Genomic DNA, 12,439 nt, shown 5'->3' on the forward strand with positions numbered 1-12,439 from the left:
TTGGACCAATCTGTGTCACAAAAACAAGGCAACCACACTGTACTTGTTTTTGCTGCGAGAAACATTTTGTTCAGTCAGCTGTTAATTGGGTTTCTTTTAGATGATTCCCAAAACAAAATTGTAAATGCCCAATTTGGGATACCTTTTGTTAGATTTTGAGTAGTACTTGGTGAACTGTGCTTTGTACTGATTTTAGGTGTAAGGTGCACCATACTGAATTTCTTATCTTTGTATATTTCATGTCCTCCTCAGAAGAAAAGCACAAGTAAGTGTTTATATAAATTAAGTATTCCTCTGTCAAGACTTTAATTTACTGCGTTTTTTTAGGGTTGGAAGAAGAACTCGCATTTTCTTCCTGTGGCTACTGCATGACATTTAATAGGAAAACTCTATGCGTTCGGACCTGGATAAGAAAAGCTGTCTGCCGTGGTGTAGACTGACTACCAGTTAGGTGAACCCTCCACCACAAGTGTCCAGCAGAAGAAAATAATGAAAATGGCGCAGTCCAGAAAACTAGCTGTTAAGGATACAGTGGGCAGGAGAATGTGAGGCTGTTCTGAGCCTGCCAGTCCTACAGAGGGCTGTACTATAAACCATCCTTCGGAAGATTGGCTTCGTGCTACCACAACCTGTTCTGAGTCTATAATGGGGGCAGTCTGTTTTGACCTAATTGTAGGAGGATGTTGGATGGTTTCCTTGGTGACTGCTGCTCCTGCTTTGCAGACCTCATAAGAGTATGCATCTGTATCCAGGCTGGACACTAGCAAAACATGTCTGCATTCATAGGGTAGTAGCTGCTGTCCCTTGACTTGTTTGAGCAGGTAGATACTCCTAAGGGTCAGTGATCCTGAAGGTCATTTCAGAAAGTGGATAGACTTAGACTGTGACACTGCACCTTCCTTGGAAAGAGTAAGCCTTACTACAGAAACTCAAGACGCTTTGATTATAGGAAGTTTGCAGAGCAATATGTAGCTGCAAGAAACTATAATCAAGAAAAGCGAGTGATAATAGAACAAAGACTTCAAACATGCCCCAAAACAAATAAGGTTAAAGCCTCAAACATCAAAAGGGAGTTTATAGCTTTCCTTCAGCCTTCAATCTGCAGCCTTTCCAGCCCTTTGTCTTGTGTGCTCATGCTCCTAAAGAAAAAATAAATTTCCCACCTGACTTGCCTGAATCAGACCCTGAAAGGTAGGATTTGACTTGTATGCTGCAATCTACAAGAAGTGGAACTTGGATTGAGACCAAGAGGCACAATTTTTAGCATAAACAACAATTTATTTTCCGCTTTCGTCTTCAGACTTAATCAGAAAACAATACATTCAGTAATAAAAAACTTTAATTTTAAAAATATCTGTAAACCAACAGAAAGTGCATCTTTATCCCACAATTAAGTGACATCACAAACTCCACTATTAAAGACATACACTTCTGTCAAAAACTTTTGTTCAAGTGAATCCTGCAGTTCTTTAAAAAACACTTAAAGCACCAAGGTTGAATGATGTAGTTAATATTATCAGAGTTTAACCTGATCTTCCAAAGTGCTTCTTTTTTTTGCCAGCTCTGTCTTAAAATCCCCACCCCTTATATGGTGTGTTCCCTGTTCTAGAACTGAAAACAAGAACTTATTATAGTTAGGGCACTTCAAGGCGCGTTTAAAAAATGCGTTTCTGCTATCCTCCTTTTTTTATGCTGTAGTAATGCTCTTTAATCCTGGCACAGAGACCTGGGGTGGTCATCCTGATATAAAATGCAGTACAATGAGAACATAACCCAATGTACACCACACCTTTGGTTTTACAGTTAAAATGACCAGATACTGGAATAGTGTGTGGCAAGTGGGGTAAATTTACAAACGATTCCTGTAATATGAACCTACAGATGGTGCATCTTCCACATTTGTGCATGTCAAATGGTTTGTGTGTAAAGTAGTCCTTTTCTATGTTTTTTCACCTTCTCAAATTATAAATTATAATTTTTATACACAAAATGGGGGTGGAGGCCGACCATCGTAAAAAGGTCCTGATTACTCTCTAAAATTTTCCAGTTATCCTGTATAATGCCACTTATCAATCCACTATCCAAAGTCATGTCCAAATTACAAAATATTTCTTTGTTGGACTTGCTCAAAACCTTGGGGCCACTGTAAGGAACTTGTAATATGGGGCCGGGCAGAGTGTCAATCGATTGTCCATGACATGCTTTGCTGTACTTCTTAATTTGTCTTCATGGTAACCTCTTTCCAAAAAAAGAGAACAGATAAAATCTATTTCATTAATAAAATCACTGTCTTCACTGGTCATTCGACTGGCCCTGATGTATTGACCTTTGGGTATGTTGTCTTGAAGTGTCCTAACTATAATAAGTTCTTGTTTTCAGTTCTGGAACAGGGAACACACTATATAAGGGGTGGGGATTTTAAGACCGAGCTGCAACAAAAAGAAGCACTTTGGCAGATTAGGTTAAACTCTGATAAAGCACCAGGGTTGAATTATGTTAATATCAAGTGTTTTTTAAAGAACTCCAGGGTTTACCTGAACAAATAAATTTTTAATACAAGTGTATGTCTTTAATAGTTGAGTATGTGGTGTCACTTAATTGTGGAATGAAGATGCACTCATTTTAAAAATATCTGTAAACCAATAGAAAGTTTTTTGTTGTTGAATGTATTGTTTTCTGATGAAGTCTAAAGATGAAAGCGGAAAATTGTTTACGCTAAAAATTGTGCCTCTTGTTCTCAGTCTAAGTCCCAGTTCTTGTGGCTTGTCGTGATTTTCTTGAAGTTTGTCTGATGTCCTTCATGGATGCATCTGCAGTCATAACAACCGGGTTGTCCTGTCGTCAGGCAGCCCTTCAGTCGGCCGGATTCCAAAGTCCGGGTCCGCCGCTGATGTCGCACTTCACCCGACGTCATCTTGGTCTTCTCAGGGTATAAAAGCATCAGCCGACGCATTTCCTCCTATTTTTTCTGTGGCGGCGCCGCAAGAGAGAAGTTCGCAAAGTGCGGGTCGGATCCAGAGATTACTTCACCGAATAAAGACTTCTAAAGCTGGACTCTTTCTTGCCTCAGCCGATGTCAGAAAAAGTTAATAATTGTTTAACCTGGAAACAAATACCTCATAAAGATTTCCACTCTTATTGTCTGCCTTGTTTAGGCCCAGCCTGCGTGGCAGCCTGTTCGGGCCTGTGCTTCTTCACCGAACGCACGCGGGCGCCGGGTCGGAGTTTGCAGAACAGTTTTCGGTTCTGATTTTTATGCCGTCGGATCCTCCGACTACCCAATCTGCCAACCGACCCATGGTTACTCTGTTTCCGAACCGAAAACTGATCAAAGTACAGCTGAACCTATCTCTACAACTGAGGCCCCTGCTACCACTCTTGAATCGGCCTCAGAAATTTTATCCACTACGGTGGTTGCCACTGACTTATCAGACACCATTCCCTTGGATGTCTCTACCACATCACCACCTTTACAAGGCCCCACTTGCAGACCCCGAAACTATATCCCAGGGTCCCACGACCATAGCTAAAAACCCTATTCCTTCTGAAAGGCAAGGTCATTAGACAGATGGGGTAAAAGGTCTACACTTCAGCTACTCTCAGCTAGAGCTTTAAACTGTCAGTTTCACATGATACAATACCAAGAGTTTATGCTTGATCAGTTAACTAAAAAACTAACCACTGATGAATCTCTTGATAAGAAATATGTATTAGAAATGGTAAATAACATACAACAGGTTAGCAACCATTCATTAAAATGTGGCTATGATGCACTGGAGGCTTCATTTAGATCAGCCATGACTGGGGTGATAAGAAGGCATGCATGGCTAAAGGGATCATGTTAAAGCTAAGTTGCTAGATGCTCCTATGGATAAGACAAGTTTGTTTGGTACACCTGCCCAGCAGGTTATGAAGAAAATGGAAGAAAAGGCAAAATCTGTTCAAACGGTTAAAGATTTCTTGCAGGTTCAACCCCAAGGTTTAGCAGGAACTGGCCTGCCAAAAATTGGTCCTTTCCTGACTCCACAAAATTTCAGGGCAGGAATAGGCGTTCAGAGGCAGAAACCAATCCAGAGGAGGTGCCTACAGAGGACGACAGTGGCAAGGTAACAACAGAGGCACAGACACAACCACTGCCACTACATCAGCACAACCACAGTGAACTAACCAAATCCGCCTACCAGGGAACAAATAGCAGCTCCTCTAGGCGGAAAGTTAACCTTATTTTCAAAGAACTGGCACTACATAACAAAAGACAAGTGGATTTTACAAACCATAGATCAAGGTTACGGTTTCACTTCCACACTTTACCAGTCAAAAGAGGAATGCCAAATCTACCTCCAAATCAAAAACAGAGGCACTACAACAGATAATGGAGTTAGCAAACATGAGAGCTGTGGAAAGAGTGCCAACAGCAGAGCAAGGAAAGGGTTCTACTCCAGACTATTCCTAGTTCCAAGAAAGGAAAAAGTTGGAGACCAATTACCTGTCCACCTTAAATACATACATCATTGTCCCAAAATTCAAAATGCTGACCCTACAGCAACTTCTTCCCATGCTGGGCAAGGAGTCTTGGCTGGTAACTCTAGATCTCAAGGAGGCATACCTGCACGTCCCCATTCGACCAATCTGCAGAAGATACCTCAGATTTCTTGCAGGATCAGAGCACTATCAATTCTCAGCATTGCCCTTTGGCTTATCTACTGCGCCCAGAGTATTCACAAAATGCCTGGCATCAGTAATCGCCCATTGCAGACTACAGGGAATTCAAATTTACCCATACCTGGACGACTGCCTGCTACAAGGACACACAAAAGCAAGCTGACAACAGATTTACAAAGGGTCATTTACTTGCTACAAGCACTGGGATACACAGTCAATTTACAAAAGTCAAGGCTGATACCATCCCAAACAAGGACATTGGACACTGTAAAACAAATGGCATTCCTGACTACAGAAAAACAAAACGAACTCTTTACTTCGAACTGAACAAGTTAACAGCAAGAAAAGTACTGCAGGCCTTGGGCTTCATGGCATCATGCATAATCTTGGTCCCATTTGCCAGACTACATATGAGAAAACTACAGTGGTACCTAAAGAATTTATGGTCCCAACACAGACACAGCCTAGAAACAGAAATCCCACTAATTCCATGTTTAAAGCAGGAGTTCCTATGGTGGGCTCAGGCATGTCAGTCAAACCCAGGCCTACTCTTTCGCAGATGTCAAGCAAGCCAGACCATCACAACAGACGCTTCAGACCTAGGATGGGGGCCCACATGCTGGACAAATGCAAGGATTGTGGACACAGGATCAACTTCACCTGCACATCAACCTAAAAGAAATGCTGGCAGTAAACTGGCAATCCAAAAGTTCAAACCATTTCTCCAAGAGGAGTTGCCAGTTGATGATAAGGACAGACAACACCACAGTCATGTGGTACATCAACAAACAGGGAGGCACTCATTCATACCCCTATGCAGAATGACTTTGGAGCTGTGGACCCTGGCACTCAGCTACAACATCCAGTTACAGGCAATATTTGTACCGGGAAAAGAAAATACTCTAGCAGACATATTAAGCAGAACCACATCGGATGCCCACGAATGGAAGCTGCACCGACATCTTCAAGACCATCTCAAAGAAATGGGGAATGCCTCAGATAGATCTATTCATCACTTCTCAATCACCAGCTCAAAAGTTCTGCACAAGGACATTCCACCCACTAGCATGGAAAGTGGATTCGCTCTCCTTCAGCTGGAAAGGCCTAACAGCATATGCATTCCCACCTCTTCCCTTGATACACAAAGTACTACTAAAAATCAAGGAAGAACGTCCAAGGATAATCCTGATAGCTCCAACTGGCCAAGACAACACTGGTACCCACTGCTGAGGAGCATGTCTGAACAATATGTGCCAATACCCCTGATGCCTTTGATGTTAACTCAGAACAACTACAGCATCATACATCCAAACCTAAAAACGTTGCAACTGACTGCATGGAACATCACATAGCAGCAGCTAAACCAGAACTTTCCCAAAGAGTTAAAGACATTATTCTTGAAGCCGCAGACCTTCAACAAGAAGGAACTATGCTGGAAAATGGAAAAGGTTTGTCATTTGGAGTACGGAAAGAGGAAAAGATGTCAAACATAGATATGCCTAACATTCTGGAGTATCTGGCGAACTTCTTCATTCAGGCCTGTCCTACTCCTCCATCAAGATACATGCATCAGCTATTTCAGCAGAATACAGCTTTGATCCACCTGTTTTTCACCCTTTGCTCAGGCAGTTCCTCAGAGGAATCAAGAATGTAAAACCTCCAAGGAAACCACCATTACCAGCTTGGGACTTAAACTTTGTGCTAGAAAAGTTGACACTATCACCCTTTGAACCAGCAGCAACAGCAGACCTACAACACCTGTCATGGAAAACTGCTTTCCTACTGGCAATTACTTCAGCAAGGAGGGTTTCAGAACTACAGGCCTTAATGGCAGTGCAACCCTTCCTAATCTTCCACCAAGATGGAGTGTCCATGAGGACTAATCCTACATTTATGCCTAAGGTGGTATCCAGAGTGTCTTTAAACCAGGCAATCCACCTACCTACCTTCTTTCCCAACCCACAAAACAGGGGAAAGAATACTGCATACCTTGATGTACATAGACAGCTACGCTACTACTTGGACAGAACAAAAATAGCAGAAAGACTGACCAACTTTTGTAGCCTATGCAACAGGAAGGGAAGGAAAAGCTATTTCCAAACCGACAATCTCCAAATGGATAGGAAATTGCATACGATTCTGTTACTCCTTCCATGGAAAACCAATTCCACAGAACATAAGACCTCATTCTACAAGGGCAACAGCCACTACCACAGCCTTCTTACGAGGAGTGGCAACCAAAGACATTATTGTGCATACATTTGCCAAGCATTATAATTTGCCTCTATATTCCAGATCCCGAGCAGGGTTTGCCACTGCTGTACTGCAAGGGATCCTAAACACACCATAATCTACTTTTATCCTCCTCCCTAGTTGGCTATGGTATTCTACCCAGTTGTTATGACTGCAGATGCATCCATGAAGGACATAGTACAGTTTTGTACCTACCATAAATGTAGATGTCGAACTGGATAGCATCTGCAGTCAGGATTACCCTCCCTCCTTCCCTCTGTGGTACTCCTAGGGTGGTTACCTCCTAATAGCTAGCTGGTGGGGAGTCTTTATGGTGTATTTGTTTGTATATATGTACATACATGCTTATTTTTGTGTTTACCTCTATCTTTTTGGAAACATTGGCATCTATCCAAATTTTAGCCTTCAAGAGGGCTACTGGCATCTGGGGCAAGAAACACTGAGGAAAATGGCGTCGGCTGATGCTTTTATACCAAGACCAACAGAGATGACGTCGGGTGAAGTGCGACATCAGCCGAAGCCGGACCCGGACTTTGGAATCCGGCCGACTGAAGGGCTGCCTGACGACAGGACAACCCGGTTGTTATGACTGCAGATGCTATCCAGTTCGGACATCTACATTTATGGTAGGTACAAAACTGTACTTTCTTGTGGTTTATTGTATGCTGCAATATTTTATCTTCCAGGGTGCATAATTCAGATGATCAAGAAATATGGAGGAACCCAAACTACTTGTGTTCCTCCTGTCCTTCCAGCCTTTGAGAACACTTTGACTGTGTCTTTAAACCTAGATTCACTGCCACGTGCTCAAAAAAAGAAAAAGAAAAACATACGTATTGCAGGGTGCAGGAAGACTTGAAATATATGTATAAAAACTGTATAGCAGATTTAGTCTTAGAAGAAAACATCCTTCATGCCTAAAATGTTCCCCAGGCTAACCAGCCCACCCAATTAAAACATACATCATCTCGTACGTACAAGATGTGCACTTTGTAAATCATATATTACATTGAAGGCTCTGAGGACATCACATATAGTGAAAAACTCTGGTCTCCCTCAGGCTACAGATGAACCCCAGTCACTATGGAGGCCACATCTCAATGGTTGACTGTTGCTGCATTCTAACAAGAAGTCAGAACTGATCAGGGAGCCCACTGCAAAGTAATGGCTATACCTGCAACTGTTAAAGATGTCTTGGCATAAGGCATTTGTGAAGCGACTACAAGGACTTCTGTCTGCACCCCCCCCCACACACACACACACACACACACACACACACTACAGATTGAACATTGGGGTTTGCTTCTGTGATTTTCCCAGGGTATGCTTTGTTCAGGAGATTTGAGCCTTTAACAACTCATTGCAGTCAAGCGATGTCCCCCAGGTGTTAATGCAGTTACATTCTAACGACTCTAGGCATCAAATATTGCTTAATCATATTTGTTTTTATTCCAAAACCATGCAACATAAAATGTATCAGATGAAAACTTTTAAAACCTGAAATGATGGAGAACACAACTGCATTTGATGTTTGGCCTCTGTCTAGTGCAGATAGAGATATTAATTGGTGTTCATATAATTATTTATATTGTCATATTTCATGTTTTTTCTAAATATCTCAACAACCAAGTAGCAAAGCTAGGACTGGTTATCCTCCTGTGACTGCTCTGAACTGGGTGAAGGAAGTTCTACTTGAGATATTGTAAGGTGGTGTTCGTGTTTCAGTGTTGCAGTCATCACACTTGGGTTATCTGCTTGCAGGTAGCCCTCAGTCAGCCCGAATACCAGAGTCTTGGGATTTCTGCATCAGATGCCGTCGCCTCTTCCATGACGTCAGGGGTATAAAACATGCAGCCGATGCCATTACATCAGCTTTTCTTGCCATGAAGCAGAAGCAGTTCGCAAGTGCCAGTCGGCCGCAACCTGAAATTTTCATTTTTCGAGTTTCAAGCCTGAAGTCTTCTAAAGCTAAGTACCCCATTGGGGATTCTTTTTTCTTGCTGTAACCGGTCAGAAAAAGTTAACAGTTGTTTTGCCTGTGGAAAGCAAATACCTCACAGAGATTTTCATTCTTACTGCATCACCTGTTTAGGCCCAGACCATGACGTCCCTCGCTGTCGGTTTTGTGCCTTGTTTAACACCTGAACTATTCGTCGTCGGGCTATCTTTGTCACTAAATTCTTTTGCTCTCATTCTCCATATTCCGAAATGGCTTCGATAAGCCATCCGACTACCGATCTTCTGAAAAAAATGTAAGGATAAAGACAGGGACAGACTGCATAGGCCGGTACTCAGTGAGGTGCCTTTGCAGCCCCTGATACACGCTTCTACAGATTTGCAGGCCTCTGCTGAGACCCATTTGGAATCCAGTGTGCCATGAGTTGCTTCTTCAACTATGGATCCTGCGGATGTCTCTACCTTGGATGGGTCCAGAGCTGCTGTGCAGGCACGGCTTCTGAGGGTGTATTCCAACCTTCCAATGTTCGTATTAAACCGACATCTTCATTTTTGACTAAAACTATGAGTTTCTCAAGCCCAGAGTTCGCACTACGCCTAGAAAACTGACAACCAAAGAGCATGCTCAAGCTTCCATGCCACGGAAACAAATGCTTAGAATGGCTGAAGATCTTATAACTTTAATTAGGGGAAGCCAGCTTTCCCCTTGTAAAAGACAAAGGATTGATTTTCTTTTGATTCTACAGACTGAGAGTCCAATGACTGTGATCCCTCCGATTACCAGGACTTTCTTTATCTACCTATGAGGATTCAGATGCAGAGGATTCCATTCCCTCTGCCTCCCCTCCAGAGGATTTTTCTTTTCATGAAACATTGCATACCTTAAGAGAGCATTTCTGCTGGGAATGCCAGGACTACCCACAGTCCAAAAAGAGACTCAGAGAATTTTCCCTCAGCACAGGCCTCTAGCTATACCCCATCCTGGATATTGTTGATGTCTTCATGGAATCCAGTCTTACTCCTGATTCTTTACCACCAGCTCCTAGATAGCCTGACAGGTACCACAGAGTACCGGACTCTCACAAATTTCTCTTTAAGAATCCCAGTGCGGATCCAGAGACCATTTCCCAGGGACCGAAAGGTATTAAGGCCACTACAGCCAAAAACCGTACCCCTTCAGACAGAGATTCTAGAGCTTTAGACAGACGAGGTAAGAAGGTATATAACTCTGCTACTCTTGCCATAAGGGCTTTGAATTGCCAGTTTCAGATGTTGAAGTAGCAGCATGTCATGGAACTAATTAAACAGAAAATGTTATTGCTTCTAGATTGTGCAGAGAATAAAGATTTACAAGAGTTAATGCATTCTGCAAACCAAGTTAGTAAACATACTTTGCAGGGTGGTTTTGATGCCTTAGAAGCATCTTGCAGGGCTGCTGTCACTGGGTCTGTACTGAGAAGGTATGCCTGGCTGAAGGAACAAATATTGCCAGACCATGTCAAAGCAAAATTGCTCGATGCTCCATTAAACCAGGAATGCTTGTTTGGCACAAAAGCAGTAGTAGTTCTTAAAAAGATGGAGGAAAAAGCTAAATCTATGCAAACTGTGAAAGATTTCTTACAGGTACAGCCGTCTAGATTCAGTAGGCCTTGGCCTTCTAAAAAATTGGTCCTTTCCAGTCCCTCTCAGGCCGCCTTAGTCCAAACCCAGGGGCAACAGGCCAAGACTACAGTCTCAGTGTATGCAGAGATCTAAGCAATGGAGTGCTCCCACCTCTAAAACTGGGAGTGGTAAGCCACCCCTTTATGGAAAAAGCTCACAATGACTTGTCTATCATTCTTCCCAGCCCTGCCAAAGTACTTGCACCCCTAGGAGGAAAACTCGTCCTGCATGCTAAAAAAAATGGGATGTCCATTGCCCAGGACCAATGGGTCCTAAGCATTGTATCCCAGGGATACAGATTCTACTTCCACTCACTGCCAACCCCAAGCGGGTTGCCAGACCTCCTTTCAAACCAGTGGGCAGAGGCTCAAAAGCAAGTACATTCTCTTCGCAGTATCAGGGTTATTCAATCTGTTCCAATAGAGCAAAGGGGGCAGGGTTTATATTTCTGGTGCCCAGAAAAGAGAGCTGTTGGTGCCCTATCCTGGATCTGTCCATTCTCAACACCTCCCTGGTGGTCTCAAAATTCAAAAGGCTTACACTACAACAGCTGCTTCCTATGCTAGCCAAGGACTCCTGGCTAGTCACTCTAGACTTAAAAGCATCTTATCTGCACATCCCCATAAGGGAATCTTGCAGGAAATATCTACGTTTCAGGGCAGGCTCTATGCACCATCAGTTCTCTGCACTTCCCTTTGGCTTATCTATTGCGCCCAGGGTATTCACAAAGTGCCTGGCTCCAGCCATTGCATACTGCAGGCAGAGAACTATTCAAATTTACCCATACTTGGACGATTGCCTGATTCAGGTGTATAGTCAGGAATTGCTACTTCAGCATCTGGCGTTTGTAAAGAGACTTCTAACTTCTCTGGGGTACACCATCATAAAAAAGAAATCACATCTGGTGCCCAACCAAAAGATTGTATTCCTGGGAGCAAGCTTGAACACAGCTTACCAGATGGCATTCCTCACTCCAGAAAAGCAGGTTTATTTGACAAATTACTTCAAACTAATGGCCACCAAGACCCAGCTAGCTGCAAGAAAAATACTGCAAGCCCTAAGGTTCATGGCTTCATGCATTCTACTAATTCCATATGCAAGACTGCATATGAGAAAACTTCAGTGGTACTTAAAAAGTCTCTGGTGTCAACACTCAGGACTTGGAAATACTGATTCCTATCATTTTTTGTCTAAGGGCAGAGTTCCTTTGGTGGGCATAGGCTTGCAACCACAACAAGGGACTTCTTTCACTCAACCCCTCACCTCCCAAACCCTGCCAACAGGCGCATCAGACTATGCATGGGGGGCTCACATGGCAGGCAAATACATTCAAAGCAAATGGAGCCCAGGGCAAATTCACCTGCATGTCAATCAAAAAGAAATGTTAGCTGTACAGAATGCTCTGACAGCCTTCAAATGCCTTTTCCTTGCAGGACAACTCTTGATAAAGACAGACACCACAGTTATGTGGTACATAAGCAGGGGAACTCATTCCTACTCCCTCTGCAGGTTAGCCATGGCTCTGCGGAACACAGCTTTGAGCAACCAAGTGCACCTACAAGCTCAGTTGCTGCCAGGCAAACTAAATTCATTGGCAGACAACTTAAGCAGAAATCTCATGGACCCACACGAATGGAAACTGGAACCCAAAATATTCAAGCTTTTGAGGAACAGATAGGGGGACACCAGAGGTGGACCTGTTTGCTTCCCCTCAGAACTACCAGTTGAACAAATACTGCACCAGAACTCCCCACAGCCAAGCTTGGAAAGTGGTTGCCCTGTCCTTTACCTGGGAAAGCCTCTCAGTCTATGCCTTTCCCCCACTGCCTCTCCTCTTGAAGATTCTACTAAAGATCAAACAGAACAAGCCAAGAACAATACTGATTGCATCAGACTGGCCACGTCA

At 43.2% G+C, this 12,439-nt stretch overlaps 1 protein-coding gene across 1 annotated transcript in view; it reads left to right on the forward strand.

Moving 5' to 3' along the window:
- PTK7 (protein tyrosine kinase 7 (inactive)) overlaps positions 1–12,439 on the forward strand; it is a 2,009,558-nt gene that overhangs the window by 1,480,021 nt on the left and 517,098 nt on the right. The window lies entirely within an intron of this gene.

Source organism: Protopterus annectens, chromosome 1.part2 (genome assembly GCF_019279795.1).
Source record: "Protopterus annectens isolate FY-2018-M chromosome 1.part2, PAN1.0, whole genome shotgun sequence".
NCBI lineage: Eukaryota > Metazoa > Chordata > Ceratodontiformes > Protopteridae > Protopterus > Protopterus annectens.